This window comes from Mus caroli, chromosome 3 (genome assembly GCF_900094665.2).
Source record: "Mus caroli chromosome 3, CAROLI_EIJ_v1.1, whole genome shotgun sequence".
NCBI lineage: Eukaryota > Metazoa > Chordata > Mammalia > Rodentia > Muridae > Mus > Mus caroli.
In genome coordinates this window covers 90,393,329-90,408,501 of record NC_034572.1, presented here as the reverse complement: position 1 = coordinate 90,408,501, position 15,173 = coordinate 90,393,329, and the positions used below count along the sequence as shown (strand labels likewise).

The 15,173-nt window shown below is 44.6% G+C and overlaps 3 non-coding genes across 3 annotated transcripts; all 3 read right to left on the bottom strand.

Annotated features, from left to right (window-relative positions):
- Positions 1 to 3,351: 3,351 nt before the first annotated feature.
- LOC115030662 lies at positions 3,352 to 3,517 on the bottom strand. The gene has a single exon (XR_003836268.1). It is a non-coding gene; the product is annotated as a U1 spliceosomal RNA (small nuclear RNA).
- Positions 3,518 to 10,095: 6,578 nt separating this feature from the next.
- Trnan-guu lies at positions 10,096 to 10,169 on the bottom strand. Its single transcript has one exon. It is a non-coding gene; the product is annotated as a tRNA-Asn (tRNA).
- A 3,984-nt stretch (positions 10,170 to 14,153) lies between these two features.
- Positions 14,154 to 14,224, bottom strand: Trnag-ccc. The gene has a single exon. It is a non-coding gene; the product is annotated as a tRNA-Gly (tRNA).
- Between the last annotated feature and the right edge of the window lie 949 nt (positions 14,225 to 15,173).

Sequence of the window (15,173 nt, the reverse complement as noted above, 5' to 3'; positions counted from 1 at the left end):
GTTGTGTCTATTCCACTCAGAAGTGTAGGGCTCTTCCTTTGCCACTGCGCTCTAGGTTTCCTTTGTTGCTGCTTCCTCCCCAGACTTCGAGTGACTTGCCTTCACAAGCCCTGATTCAGTGTCTCCGACCCAGGACCCAGAGGGGCCCCTCGGGTCCCGGCTGTTGTGCAACTCAAAGTCCAGTACTTAATCACCTTACAAGTTAAGATCTTTGGTTTTTTGTTTGTTTGCTTGTTTTTGTTTTTAACCAAATATCAACCCAAGCCAAGCCGTGCGTCCGCAGCGTGGATTGCATTCGTTTGAGGCTCCCCCCATGACCAGGTCAAGTATAAACCACTGGAGACTCTGGGCATCGCTAACTCAGACTTGGGAACTTCTTTGGTCGTGAGGTACTTTTTCGAACCACAGGTTTAGTTTATTCTTTACAATTTTTTAAAAATTTTACTTATTTATTTTAGTACACTGTAGCTGTCTTCAGACACACCAGAAAGAGGGCTTCAGATCTTATTACAGATGGTTGTGAGCCACCATGTGGTTGCTGGGAATTGAACTCAGGACCTCAGGAGCAGTCAGTGCTCTTAACCATCTCTCCAGCTCCCCCTATTCTTTTCAATTTTGGAAGCATCTTCTTGTTGTTGTTGCTGCTGCTGTTGTGATTTCCCTGTTCAACTAGTTATGAAGTGCGATTCTTGACCCATTACAATTCACCTTACAGCAAATTGCCAGAAGGGTGGAGATAAGCTGAGTCTGAACTGATCTCAAGGAGTTGGTCCATTTTCTCCAATCCTGTTTTCCTTGGGAGAGACCCCACCTCTCATCCTCCGTAGCCAGAGACTTCCTGGTAGCTTTAAATGGTGAAATGTCGACTTTTCTCTCCCATCTTTCACAGCCTATCTTCCCCCTCCCACATCCATCTAGACCATCAGTCGTGTCTAGATCTTTTGGGGAGTATAACAAAGACAAGACTAAGTGGGCAGATATCCATTCTGGTACAGAAGTGGGAAGGGCAATGGGTGCCCAAAGACCACAGAGTCAGGTGTGCCTACTTGCCCCGCCCACCCTGCAGATTCCATAGAGACTTGGCAGGAGGCTCTGCAGGCTGGAATGGCGGCAGTATGCAGTTCTGCCTCAGACAGGAGCATCTCGAATGGTACCCCGCCTGTCCAACCTCTGCCTGATTCTAGACAACAGACCCACAAGATCAAAGGAAACAGGTAACAATAGGACAATTCAGCCAACTCCAGGGTAAATCTAGAGTCTGGTGTTAAACAGATCTCCAGTGCCTCTGCCAGCCTTTGCTCAAAATTAAGAGTTCACAAAAGGGGGCATTGTGTAGACAAAAGTTGATAGACAATTGAAAGAAAAGGCTCAGAGGAAAACAGCAGTGCCTTCGATTTTTCACAGGACCACAAGAAAAATGAGCACCCAGGACTGGAAGAGTGCAGGTGTATCGAGCATAAAGCTTGGAGATCAGTTCAGGCTCCCGGAGCCAAACCTTGCTGCACCTATCCAGGTTGTCTAAGTTCCTTCATCCCTCAGACTCCTTTAAGGGTTCCTGAGGTCTTCAAGGTCTCCCCTCCTTCTCACCCCGGTCTCTCCCTGCATCCTTCGTGTCTCTTCTGCAGTGTGACCTTGCAGAGGTCAGTTGTGAGATGTGTCCCTGACAAGGTAACAACCTCTGCCACTTGTGGACACTCCAGACATTGCAATGTTCTTTGTTAAGGCTGTGTGTCTGGTCGGTGTGCCTGTGAGATCGTTTCTGAGCTTTGGTGCACTTATCATTCATTATTTGGGTTTATCATTTAGTCTTAGTTTTCAGGTAATGAATAACACATAACAATGATAAATGCTCTTTTTGTTTTTTCGAGACAGGGTTTCTTTGTATATCCCTGACTGTCCTGAAACTCATTTTGTAAACTCAGAAATCCACCTGCCTCTGCCTCCCGAGTGCTGGGATTAAAGGCCTGTGCCACCACGCCAGGAGACAAATGCTCTTAAGTGCAATGTTTACATAGTGTTGAGTATCTTTGCTTGAAAAAGGATTGCCTTATTTACCTATAAATGACTACACATGTCTGCCACATAAAACATTCCACATGTATTTATATGTATTTGTTGAAAAAGTGAAAACTAATTTAATGGATTTTACTCGCTAAGCCCTTTCCTAGAGTAGAAATAAATGCGGATCTTAAAGCTGGATGTGGTGGTGTTCTTCATCAGGGTATCAGGAGATCAATCCATCCTTGGGCTACAAGGCCAGTGGGGGGATATGGGAGGGGTCAGGATACAGTTCTGGACCTAAATCTTGATTCTGCACCAACAAACTACACAGTAGTTGGCAATTTACTTAAACTATTTATATTCTGTTATCATTAATAAAATGTCAGCTACAGAATTAAATTACTTGAAGTTGTGATATGTAAATTTGCTTTAAGTTTGATGGAAATATAGCACTCAATAAATGTGAGTTGTCCATGTCCATTCCCACCAGTCTCTGAGGGACCATCTTCCTCTTTGCCACACACAATACTTACTAAAAATGGAAGAAGTTGCCAAGAGTACATGTGATACACAGCTCACCCTGTTAACTTAGAGAAAACGCAGAGCGAGTTGTGGGATCAGAGGAAACTGTGAATGAGTGAAGTCCTGAGGTTCGGCCTTCCCCTAGTGAAGCTCAAGAAGATACAGGCCTTCCCTCCTCAGGGAATCAAGTGCACATGTTATAGTGGGTGCAGAAAATGTCCATCATAGTGTTCTTCCCCTCACCTCCAGATAGTCACAGCCTAAAGTTAGCTAAACCCTCTGTGAGTTTGAGGACAGGTCTACAGAGTGAATTTCAGGATAGCCAAGGCTACACAGAGAAACCCTGTCTCCAAAAAACAAAAAAAGTGTGTGGCCACCATCTTGCCTGTTATAAGAAAAACATGGGAGAAACTCCTTCCTCAGACTGAGTAGTAGATTCAATCATTCCCCTTTTCTGGTCCCTTCTCTAAGATCTGATATAGCCTGGTTGGCAGGTGAAGCATTTTGTTAACAACTTAAAAGCTTGCTTGAAAAGGATGCTTGTAGGTGAGATGGCTCAGCGGGTAAGAACACTGACTGCTCTTCTAAAGTTCTGAGTTCAAATCTCAGTGAGTCCTTAGTGAGATCTGATTCAGTTACAGTGTACTTATGTATAACCTCAAAGGTCGAGAGGAGTAAGTGTCTAGATTTGCGTGTCCCTTTTAGATTAATTAAAGTATGAGCAAATATTCAGGTTACAAAACAAACCCCAGGGAATCCTCAAAACGCAAGGGACACACACAGTGTATGTACACAAAAAAAGATAAATGTCTTTAGACTATCAAATATCAGGGGAGCGCGCGAACGCAGCTCCCCCACTACCACAAATTATGCAGTCGAGTTTCCCGCATTTGGGGAAATCGCAGGGGTCAGCACACCCCAAAGTGCAATGGGTGAGCCTCGCCCTGGGAAAACCACCTTCGTGATCATGGTATCTCCCCTGCCAGGTAAGTATGCTTTCCTGGCGCCCGGCCCCGGCTCACACCCGCCGCCCCTGCACTCTTTACACACGGTCACTTCGCCCCGCCCGATCTCGGGCCTCCCTCGGCGCACACGCTGTCTCGGCGCTCCGCTGACATCTGGCGACCCGCGTTCTCTCCCACGCCGCGCGAGAAATCCCTCGCGTTTCCCCGGCGGCTGCGGACGCCGCAGCCCCTGCGCGACTCTCATCTGCATAACCCCGCCCCGTCAGCCACCCAGGAGTGACATCACGCCCCTATCTTTCGCTGCCCGGTCCCGGGCCTGTTGGACTTTCTCGTTTGCGCAGTGCTGGGGCGTTGAAGGCCCAGGGACAAGTCACCTTGCACCGTCTCTTACCCCTAACTGGCCGCTCGTGGCCACCCCCCAGGTCCCAACATCCTTGTGGCCGACTCTTTTGGGTATGGACGAACGGACGCCCGTCTTCTCCAAGTCGGAGTACAGGAGTCGGGCAGCCCTACCGCAGGGGTGTCCCTGCGCGGCTCCAACCTGCCTGCCTGCCTGCCGCGGGCCTCCGCCGCTGTTCTTTAAAAGGCTCTTGATGTATTTACCTGTCGTTTTCTGGGTTCTCTTCTACAGAAACATCACGAAACTGACACTGGGTTGGGACATTGGTATGGTGGGGTTACCCAAGTCTGGGTTCCTGGACCTGGGCACCCAATAAGCCCTCTCTGGAGTGCCTACCTCTCCCCTTCCCCCCTCCCCCTCCCCCAGGGTCTCTCAACATCCCCCCCCCCACCCGCTCCCCCCCATGCTGGAGTTCATTATGTAGACCAGGCTGGCCTTGAACTCACGGAGATTCTCCTGCCTCTGCTTCCCCAGCGGTGCAATTAAAGGTGTGTGCCCCCACACTAAGCTTTTGTTTATTTGTTTGTTTTGTTTTTGAAGTCAAGGTTTCTCTAGGTAGCCCTGGCTGTCCTGGAACTCCCTCTGTAGACCATGCTGGTCTTTCTAACTCAAGAGATTCTCTTGCCTCTGCCCTAGTTCTGGGATTAAAGGCGTGGGAGACCACGTCCGCTCCCAGTGAGCTTTTGATTAACTTGTTGATCCAATTAAGTCCTTTCTGTTTGCACAGTTAACTACTAAACAAATGTTGGTGGGGTGCTCAGCGGTTATAGAACATCTGCTCAGAGAACCACTGTTCAATTCCCAGCAAAGCCATGCTCCTGACAAATGGATCTGATTTCCATTCTTTATTTTGTGCCAATTCCATAAATCAACCTGTTTTTTTTTTTTTTTTTTTTTTAATAAACCATCTAAATAGAATTAGCAATCAGTTAACCAGTAATGGGCAACTTCACTTAGACAATTTTACTATTGCTTGATGAGATAACCTGTGGAGTGTCTTAATACTTGAGCTGTTTTGTTATTTAGGGGAAAAGAGCGAGAGATCTATTACGTTCTACTTTCAGAATAAGCGGGGGCCAATCAGGGGCACCGTTGTTAAGAGTGCTTGCTGCTCTTGCAGAGGACCAGAGTTTAGTTCAGTGCCCAGCACTTACACCCACAGCTCCAGAGGACCCAGCACCTTCTGTCCTCTGTGGGAACTTGCAGGCATGTGCACCTAACAGACACTCACAAATAAATAGTAAAAATAAATATGAAAAAGAATTATGAACCAGAGCAGAAATTCTAGTACACTAAAAACTGGTGAAATGAAGAATTATGGATAGAGCTGAGTGTGGTGGTGCAGGTCTTCGCAGCACTCGGGAGGCAGAGGCATACAGATCTTTGAGTTTGAGGTCAGCCAGGCCCACTACTGCAGTCAGCACAGCTTTGGGACCAAAGAAATGACAGACAGGCATACAGAAGAACTGGGATCAGATGGGCAGGGTGCTGGTGGAGACAGAAGCCTGGAAACTCAGCCCGTTTGTTGTACACGGTTGAAGGGGGACTAGCCCACATTAGGTTCTGAAGAGAAGCTAAGCATCGTGGTGCACACTCTAATCTCAGCCCTCTGAAGTGGAGGCAGGAAGTCTATGAGTCTGAGGTTGGTTGGATTCCAGAGTGAGATGGCGGGTAGGGGGTGCCTTAGGTTTCCATTGCCATGATGAGACATCCTGACCACAGCGACTCTGATAAAAGAAAGCATTTAATTGGGGCTGGCTCACAGTTTCAGAGGTCTAGTCCATTATCATCATGGCAGGAAGCATGCTGGTGGAGAAGGAGCTGAGAGCTCTATGTCTTGATCCACAGGCAATGAAAGAAAGATGAAATTTCAAGACCTGTAAGTCCTATATAAAGTACTCAGAAATTGCTGGTTGTTTGTGAGCCTAGAGGCTGCCTGGGGCTGAGAAAAAAAGAAAAACAAACCCGAGTATGCCCTGTAGTTAAAACATTCCTGGGAACACCTTGACCATTAAGATAAGAGGAATGTGAGGACATAACAGGGCAACTCACAGAACTCTGACACCCTGCACGTACATGTGATTTTTCTGCTGATGTTTGAATAAGCCAAGAGTGTGTCGCTATGCTGAATTCCACATAAGCCCCTTACCCCATAAAAGCCCCTAGCTTTTTTCGAGCCTCGTGGCCTACATTCGTTATCTCCTGTGTGGGATGCATGTCGGTCCTCATGTAATTACATACATGTAATTACGAATCGGGAATTGAGTGGGGGGTTTCCCCACTAGGTTCTATCAGCAACAGAAGGAGACTCTGTGTCACACTGAGCAGAGCTTGACCAAAGATCGCAAATCCTACCTCCACAGTGACACACTTCCTCCAACAAGGCCACACCTACTCCAATGAGACCACTCCCTATATCCCTATGGGCCAAGCATTCAAACACGTGAGACTATTGGGGGGGGGGGGCTATCAAACCACCACAGGGTACTTTTGTTTTGGTTTTTTTTTTAAAGATTTATTTATTGATTGATTATATGTAAATACACTGTAGCTGTCTTCAGATACACTCCTCACATGGAGGGAGTCAGATCTCATTATGGATGGTTGTGAGCCACCATGTGGTTGCTGGGATTTGAACTCCGGACCTTTGGAAGAGCAGTCAGGTGCTCTTACTCACTGAGCCATCTCACCAGCCCCCACAGGGTACTTGTTAAGTACAAAGCTCTGGGTTTTATCCTCAGCATAACAAGGAAGAGAAACTAGTTTCTATTTTAGACATTAGACTGCTGCCTAGGTGGCTGTGCCCATGGTCCAGGCGGCTGCTGATTTTGTGATCATCAGAAAGTGGTTGGGTTACTCACAGTAGTTCAGATCTTAAGTGTCTCTCAAAGGCTCCATGTTAAAAAGTCTTCGTCTCAGGCAGGCATGGTGATATGAGTTCCAGGACGGACAGAGGTACATAGAGAAGCCCTACCTCAAAAAACAGTCTTGCTCTTAGTTTCTAGCCGTGGTTTATGGGAGAGGAAAATGGAGATGAGGTCTTATGGCCACTGGAGATCCACCCCTTGATGGGAACACTGGATCTCAACCTCATTCTTTTTCTCTCGTTTTTGCTTCCACATCATGGAATAAAGTTTTGTTCGGACACACCTTCCCTCTAAGCAGTGCCTCGGCCCCGCTATGCAAAACCTGGAAGCAGTAGGTCGGCCAGATCATGAACAAACTTTGAAAAGTAAGCTATCTTCACTCAGAAACTAATTTATATTCCTCCAACAAAACCCCTTAAAATTAATGGGTGCTTTGAGAGAACTAATTGTATTAGTAACTAAACCTTCTCTCAAATTGTAATTAATTATTATACAAATGCTTGTTAATTCTTTGCTCCTTCCATAGCTGCCAGAAGCTCTCATTTTATCCTCTGGGGATCCCTGAGGCAGACCTTATATTCACTCACTGCCATATAATGACAGAGTCTCTCTTCCCTCCTTCCTGCAGCACACTTTAAACTATTGTAAAGTTATTCAAACACTTGGGAACTTCACTGTACTAACATAGTAGCTATTGGAAGCCAGGGGCACTCTCTCCTTTAAGATCACCTTCAGGTAGAGGGCTGTATTGAAGCTAGTGTTCTTAAGGGAGAAGAGTGTGACTGGAGAGTGTTCGTGTTATATATATACATATATATATACTGACACCTACTGGGCCCCTAGTGTGACTGGAGAGTGTTCGTGTTATATATATACATATATATATATACTGACACCTACTGGGCCCCTAGAATTTTTATCCAATATCAGATAAAATATGAATCACTTTTCTTTCTACACAGCAGAGTCAAATACCAGGAAGTACCAAAACCAAAACATAACAAATACCTCAGAACAAATCAACTGCCAATCCAAACAGACCCATAGATTGCCTTTAGCTGTCATGTGTCACCTAACAGAGAAAGGAACACTGCTAGCCACTGCTCAGCAGAAAGAGCATCCCTAGATGTTCATTTCATAAAATCAAACCAGAAATCCATATGTACACCACTGATGGGTGAAAAAGAATCTGCAGTATACAGGTAGAGATAAAAAGTTATTGTCTAATAACAGCTCTTAGAGTCGAAAACCCAAAGGCTCGGGGAGAGGGGTGGTGTACACCTTTGATCCCAGCACTCAGGAGGCAGAGACAGGAGAATCTCTGAGTTTAAGACCAGTCTGGTCTATAGAGTGAGTTTTAGGACAGTCAGGGCTCCACAGAGAAACCTTGACTCAAAAAAAAAAAAAAAAAGTAATGAAAATGAACTCAAATAGCTAAAAATCAACAGATAAAGGAACAAGTTTGGTGTGGCTGTTTCTACACAGGGTGTAAACAGGTGTGGGAGTCTATTGACTATCATCTGTCTCAGATAGAGAATTCATATAGAAACAGCACTCCCTCCAATTGAGGGATAACATAAAGACAATATCATAGCCAGCTAGACTGTCTAGGTCATCATATAAAGATTTTTGGTCCAACATGATGCTAGATGTTTTGGCAAAGGTATATTCAATTAAATTACTTACTTAGGTTTGTTTTTTGTTTGTTTGTTTTGTTTTTGTTTGTTTGTTTGTTTGTTTTAAAACAGGGGTCCTCTACATAGTCCTGGCCATCCTGAACTCACTATATAGACTAGGCAAGAGTGTATTTTAAATGAGATCAACTTTTACATTGGTATATGCTAAGTGAAGCAGAACGTGAATGGGCTTTATCCAATCAGCTGAAGGACTTAATAAAAACAGGTGGACCTTCCCAAAGAGGGAGTCAATTGTATTTATTATATAACATAATTATAATACTACGTTACCTGTTCTAGAAGACCCAGTTAAACCAAAATTCTTCCAGGACTCATTTGCTGGGATTCATACCTTTAACCTTTGATTTGCCACAATGATGTGAACCAACATCTTAAATTAAATATTGATTGATCAACATGTAGCTAGGTGGAAGTCTGCTCCATCCTTCTGGAAAATGCTGAAGAACAGAGCACATTCTACCAATTCTCTCCTGTTGCCCACAGCAGACAGAGAGGAGGCACAAACATCAGGGGTCAGCGAGCGAGGTTTTTCTCCTTGGGGGAAGATGCTGGGCACAGAGCTCTTTAAGAAGTCATTCTGACCAGGCCCCTCTATCCCTGGTTGACCAGGTCACCAGAGAAATAATCACAATTATATAAAATGTCTTGGAGATGTTATCTGATGACCAGACAGGGAGATATCCTTCTCACTTCACAGAAGAACAACCACGCCATTCCTGGATGTATTTCTATAGTTTGTAGTTTACCACACTATCAGGAGTATGAAGATTTTTTTTTTTGATTTAATGAAATAAATTGGTTCCACATTTCTGGAAAGTTATTTTATAAGGTTGATTGCTTAGAAGTACATATACTATAGTCTCCGATGCATAGCATTTGTAAGCCTAGGGTTCAGATTCTCAGCAATACTTGTACAACTGGCAGAGTATTTGTAAGAGAATGTCTGTGGTAGCACTGTGTGAGCAAAAGAAGCGCAGGAACAGCTGAATTTAAAAAACAACTCGTATAGGGATAAATAATGCGACAACGGAGGAAGAGAAGCGGAGTCACTAGACTTTTAAAAAGGGATTTGCATATGTGAGCACAGATACTACAGGTGACAGGCTGGTAAACCGAACTTGGTTCCTCTGCAATAGCAACACACATCTCTATCCTCTCAGCCATAACTCCAGTCTTGCAGTAACTCTCCAGGGATCAGGAGGGAGTTTAAAAGGAAAAAAAAATTTTTTTACTGATTTAATGAGTTCTATTGGGGCTGCCTGGGTGCTAACTTGACCTAGGTCCTACCTGCGCAGAGCCACGTGGCAGACCTGTCCCAGGGAGGGGCGGGGGAATCAACCTAGGACTCAGGAATATTAAGCAAGCATGATAATGATGAATTTTGCCTTTCCTGGTAGCATGGAATGGAGCAGTTACTAAAGCCAGTGTGTCCTGTGGATAATATAGTACGTATTATTATCCTCGCTTTACAGTTGACAAACAAAACCAAAACAGTATCGGTACTCTTGTCTCTGGTCCCCCTGCTCCAGATTACAGTTGGCTTCTCAAATTCCCTAGAACAATTTTTTGTTAGGATAAAAGACCATAAGAATGACTCGTCGTGGAGAAAACAGCCTCTGACATATATAATAAAAACCACACGACGTCCCTGGGTGGGCTTGAACCACCAACCTCTCAGTTAACAGCCAAACGCGCTAACCGATTGCGCCACAGAGACACAGAAATGCTGGTACCTGTATGCTCATGGAGAGTGAGTTGTTGGGCTAGCCAGTATCAGCCGTTGCAAAACTCCTGGGTCAGTTCCAGTGCCTTGAAAATCTGGAGTTTAGAGCGACGAATACAATTGTTCTTCTCCTTTGAAGCCTGTGCTTTGAGTCCGTCCTACTAAAACTGAACTGAACTGCGTTCTTAGCGCGCCCAGGCTCAGAAGCCTCGCGTCGCCCTGTGACAGGTCCGCCACCGGCTCTGTGCATGTATGACCTAAATCAAGATCTCTCTCTCTCTCTCTCTTAAACATTTTTTTGGTCGAGATTATCATGAAATTTCATCATTTTCCTATCCAAACTTTCCCATATAACTCCTTCTTACTCTCTTTTAAATTTATGGACTTTTAAAAAATTGTTGTTACAGATACATACACACGTGTATTGCATATGTACATATACTTCTAAATACATGAGAACAACCTGCTCATTTCTGGATAATGTTACTCGTTTGTATGTTTTCAGGGCTGACATTTGGCACGGGATAACCAATTGGCGTACTCTTCTCTGGGAAAGGATCTCAGAGCCCCAGAATTTCTTAGTCGCCTGTAGTTCTTTGTGTAGGGTCGGTCTTGTTAGCTCTCCTGTCCACTTTGGCATGTGTATTGGACTTGCTCAGCTCATGTTTGTGCAGTCATGTTGGTGAGATATTATGGGTCTAGCTTCTGACATTTCTAGGCGACACAATCTCACGGCAAGCTCCCTGATTCTCTGACTCTTCCAATCTTTGTGTTTCCTCTTCACAACGTTCCCTGGGCCTTAGATGTGAGAGTGTTTTGTGGATGTAGCCACTGGGACCGTATCCACTGGGCTCCACAATTTTGCATTTTGATTGGTTGTGATTTTTAATAATGGTCTTTGGCAATATTTTCATTACTTATTTTATTTTATTTTTTGAGATTATAATTGCATAAAATTTCCCTCCCCTTTCCTCCCCCGCAAACCCTCCCATATAGTCCTGCTTGCTCTCTTTCATATTCATGGCCTATTTTTTTTTCATTTATTGCTGTAACATGCATTTGTGTGTTTGTGTACATCTATACAGATGTATATATGTATATACTTATATAGTTCTAAATACAACCAGCTCAGTTTTACCGTAAGTTCCATCAATAACACACTTAAAAGGGGCCCTGCTTAAAGGGACTGTAGTGTACTATTCCCTTATTCGGCCACTTCATCCCCCTGAGGCTGACTACCAAGGCCTGCTATCAAAGTACTGAAGTCCAGCAATCAAAAGCTGGTTGTATTTAGAACTATATAAGTATATACATATATACATATGTATATATGTATGTAGTGTAGTTTGTGTATGGGAAACTCAGCTTTTTCTGATGTGTTGCTATTCTTTCATACCTCGAATTCCTATAAAACCCATCAGAAATCATTTCTGTGTCCAAAAGAACTCACAGTATTTTTTTTTCAAATAAAGATAATTTTAGACATCTGGAATTCATAGACCGCACACGGAGAGATGATTGCCATTTAAGTTTAGTGGCTGCCCACCTGCGACCATGCTCCTTGGAAGTAAGGCCGAAGAGACAGGATTTCTGTTCAACAGCGACTGGGCACTTCTGGTTTCCGAGGAGGCTGGTTTTAGCTTCATGGTGCCTGTTCTTTAGGACACACCACGGATTCCTGCCCTTTTAAGCAAAACTGAAAGGAAAAGTATTGGCTTGGGACCCCCAAGACTATGTTCTCAGCACAAAGGAGAGAGGGAAGCAGGGAATAAGACAGGAGACAGAGGATGAGGGAGAAGGGAAAGAGAACAAAGTAGAGGGGGCAGGGGTATTTGTCCTGGACTGGGACACAGGACTGCCTCTGGATAGAGAGGAGACAGATGTGGCACATAGGCAAATGGCAGTTTATAAAGGCACAAGAGGATTGGGCGTATGAATTAGGTGAGCTAAAGAGGGCTTTTGATTGCTGGACTTCAGTACTTTGATAGCAGGCCTTGGTAGTCAGCCTCAGGGGGATGAAGTGGCCAAATAAGGGAATAGACCATGGTGGCCAGCTTCAGGAGTGTAATCTAATGATTTTTAGCAAGGCGGAGAGAGTGGAGGAGAAAGACAAGGCCTGTCTGAGTCATGCTTACCACACTCAAGCTGGCCAGAGTCTCCTCAGAAACTACCACCATTCACAGTGGGGAACAAACCCATCACGTAGTCAAGCAACCCTAAGGAGGCAGCACTGGTCAGACTTGCATTAAATGTTCTAGTACAGAGACAGTGAACTCAAACGCAGTGAGGGAATTTATACCCACAGCGGCAGATTCGCCTAACACCCACAGTCCCACAGATGACATCAGAACCGAGTAGATAGCACAAGCAGTGGGCACGTCTGTCCTGCAGGAGCCAGCTTTACACTACAGCTCACTGGTTGTATCCTAGGAACACGAGGCAAGCGGGGCGTTTCCAAGGCTCAGTAGAACTAGACAGGCGGGCAAGAAACTCGCAGGAGGTGCTCAAGAATAAGGGCTTCCCACAGCAGGCAGAGAAGAGCAACTTCTGCCTTGGCTGCCAAGGTCTGGGTCAGATTGTGGCAACCGTGCCTCTGGGGCTTAGCGTGAAGTGTCAGAGTTCCAGGGCTCTCTGCCCTGGAACCTGCAAGAGGCCAGTCGGGTGTAATATCCCTGGCTTGCAATCTCTTTGCATAATGTCTGAAAATGCTGTTCCAAACTAGAGACAGAGAAACTAAAGTGGATGCCTTTCCTTTATGGCCTTGACCTGGTGCACGACTAAAGACAGAGAAACTAAAGTGGATGCCTTTCCTTTATGGCCTTGACCTGGTGCACGAAATTCTTTTGTAACTCCCCGGCATTGCCCAGAGGACTGGAGGCTGTTTTCTTTCTCTTAAAATCTGAATTTTACTGTATTGTCTTGAGGTTGGTTTTCCTGTTAGTTTGATTTCAGTTGCTGTGATGAAGGCTGGGATTAGGAGCCGGTCCAGGAGGGTTTATTTCACTCACATTACTTTGTTTGTTTAAATAAGAAAGCTTTTAAAATCTTATTTGTTGTTTGTATATGCTTGTGCGTATTTGTTTAGGGGCAGGTGAGGGAAGGGCAGAGGTCAGTTTTTGCCTTCCACCGTGGGGTTCCCAGGACTGAACTTAGATCGCCAACATTTGATGACAAGCTCCTCCACCCTACTGAGTCGTTTCACCCAGAACCTTATTTCTGTTGTTCACTTTTCATGAAGCCTCCCCAAGTTCTAAGAAGTATAAACAAACCTCAAAATCCGTTTTTTTTGTTGTTGTTGTTGTTTTGTTTTTTTCTTATTAAGAGTATAGATCTCGGGCTGGTGAGATGGCTCAGTGGGTAAGAGCACCCGACTGCTCTTCCAAAGGTCCGGAGTTCAAATCCCAGCAACCACATGGTGGCTCACAACCATCCGTAACGAGATCTGACTCCCTCTTCTGGAATGTCTGAAGACAGCTACAGTGTACTTACATATAATCAATAAATAAATCTTAAAAAAAAAAAAAAAAGAGTATAGATCTCGGGTCGACTCTGTTGGCGGGTATTGCTAGGAATATAGACTATTTCCTTCTTCAAACTCCAAAGGGCCGGAGAGTACAGATGCTAACCGTGGTGAGTGGCTTCTTATGTCCAGGGTCAACCTCCTCCCCAACCCCCACCCTCGACCTCTTGTCTGGGTTTCCAGGGCTCTGGATCTGCCCAGGTCCTCCTCCTGCAGCTGCTCTCCCATTGGCCAGCCCAAGGTCCAGCTGGAATCATGAACCTTCTAGCTTTTGGGATTTCTAAGGTTTTGTTGGAAGAAAACAATCATTTGAGGTGTCTGAATCAAGTTCTACTCATGTACACCATCGTAAAGTTGAACTCTGGTCTGGTCCAAGAGCAAATCTAATGGGCTGTTTTGTAAGTTGGAGACACAGTGCTGCTAATTGGAAGCTTAAGAAATTTTGAAAAGGGAGATTTTGCATTGGCCGGGAATTGAACCCGGATCTCCCACGTGGGAGGCGAGAATTCTACCACTGAACCACCAATGCTTCTCAAGTATCTAGCTTTGAAGGGCAGCATAATCTAATTTAACAAGATATGTGCTTTCCTATGATCTAAAAGCAGTTAACACATTAAAAACAAATGCTTTTCTATAAGAACTATACTAGAGAAAACCATAAGCGTCTGATTCTCCTGACCCTGTTCTACTCGGAAACCTGCTCTTCCAGGCTCTTCTTCACCAGCCTCTTATTTCTGATCCCCAGTCTTCAATTTTTTTTTAATATTTATTTATTTATTTATTTTATTATATGTAAGTACACTGTAGCTGTCTTCAGACACTCCAGAAGAGGGCATCAGATTTTGTTATGGATGGTTGTGAGCCACCATATGGTTGCTGGGATTTGAACTCAGGACCTTTGGAAGAGCAGTCGGCACTCTTAACCGCTGAGCCATCTCACCAGCCCCAGTCTTCAATTTTTAACTTCAAATGGTTGCTTCGGTGTTTGTCTCCGGTTTATGAGATAATCAGTCTGTGGGTGAACGAGGTAAAAGTCTAATTATGGAAGAAATAAGAGGAATTAAAATTAAAGACAATACAGGGGCAGAATCAAGACAGACACAATCGAATTTTGGCTTGAAGACTTAGTTTCTGGATGTTTCCATATATTAAAAACTCCAGTCTCAATACTGCAATTTCTGTCTAGTTTAGTTGTTTAGATTTATTGGACTCCTCTACAGACGCTCCACCTCGTCATCACTGTAGCTGTCTTCAGACACACCAGAAGAGGGCATCAGATCTCATTATGGATGGTTATGAGCCACCATGTGGTTGCTGGGATTTGAACTCAGGACCTTAGGAAGAACAGTCAGTGTTCTTAACTGCTGAGCCATCTCTCCAGCCCTTGCAATCCTATTTTTATCACAGACAAAATCACAATCTTTTTTTCCCCAGCTAGTCTCACTCTGCATATATACTGTTATTATTCAGCATAGGTC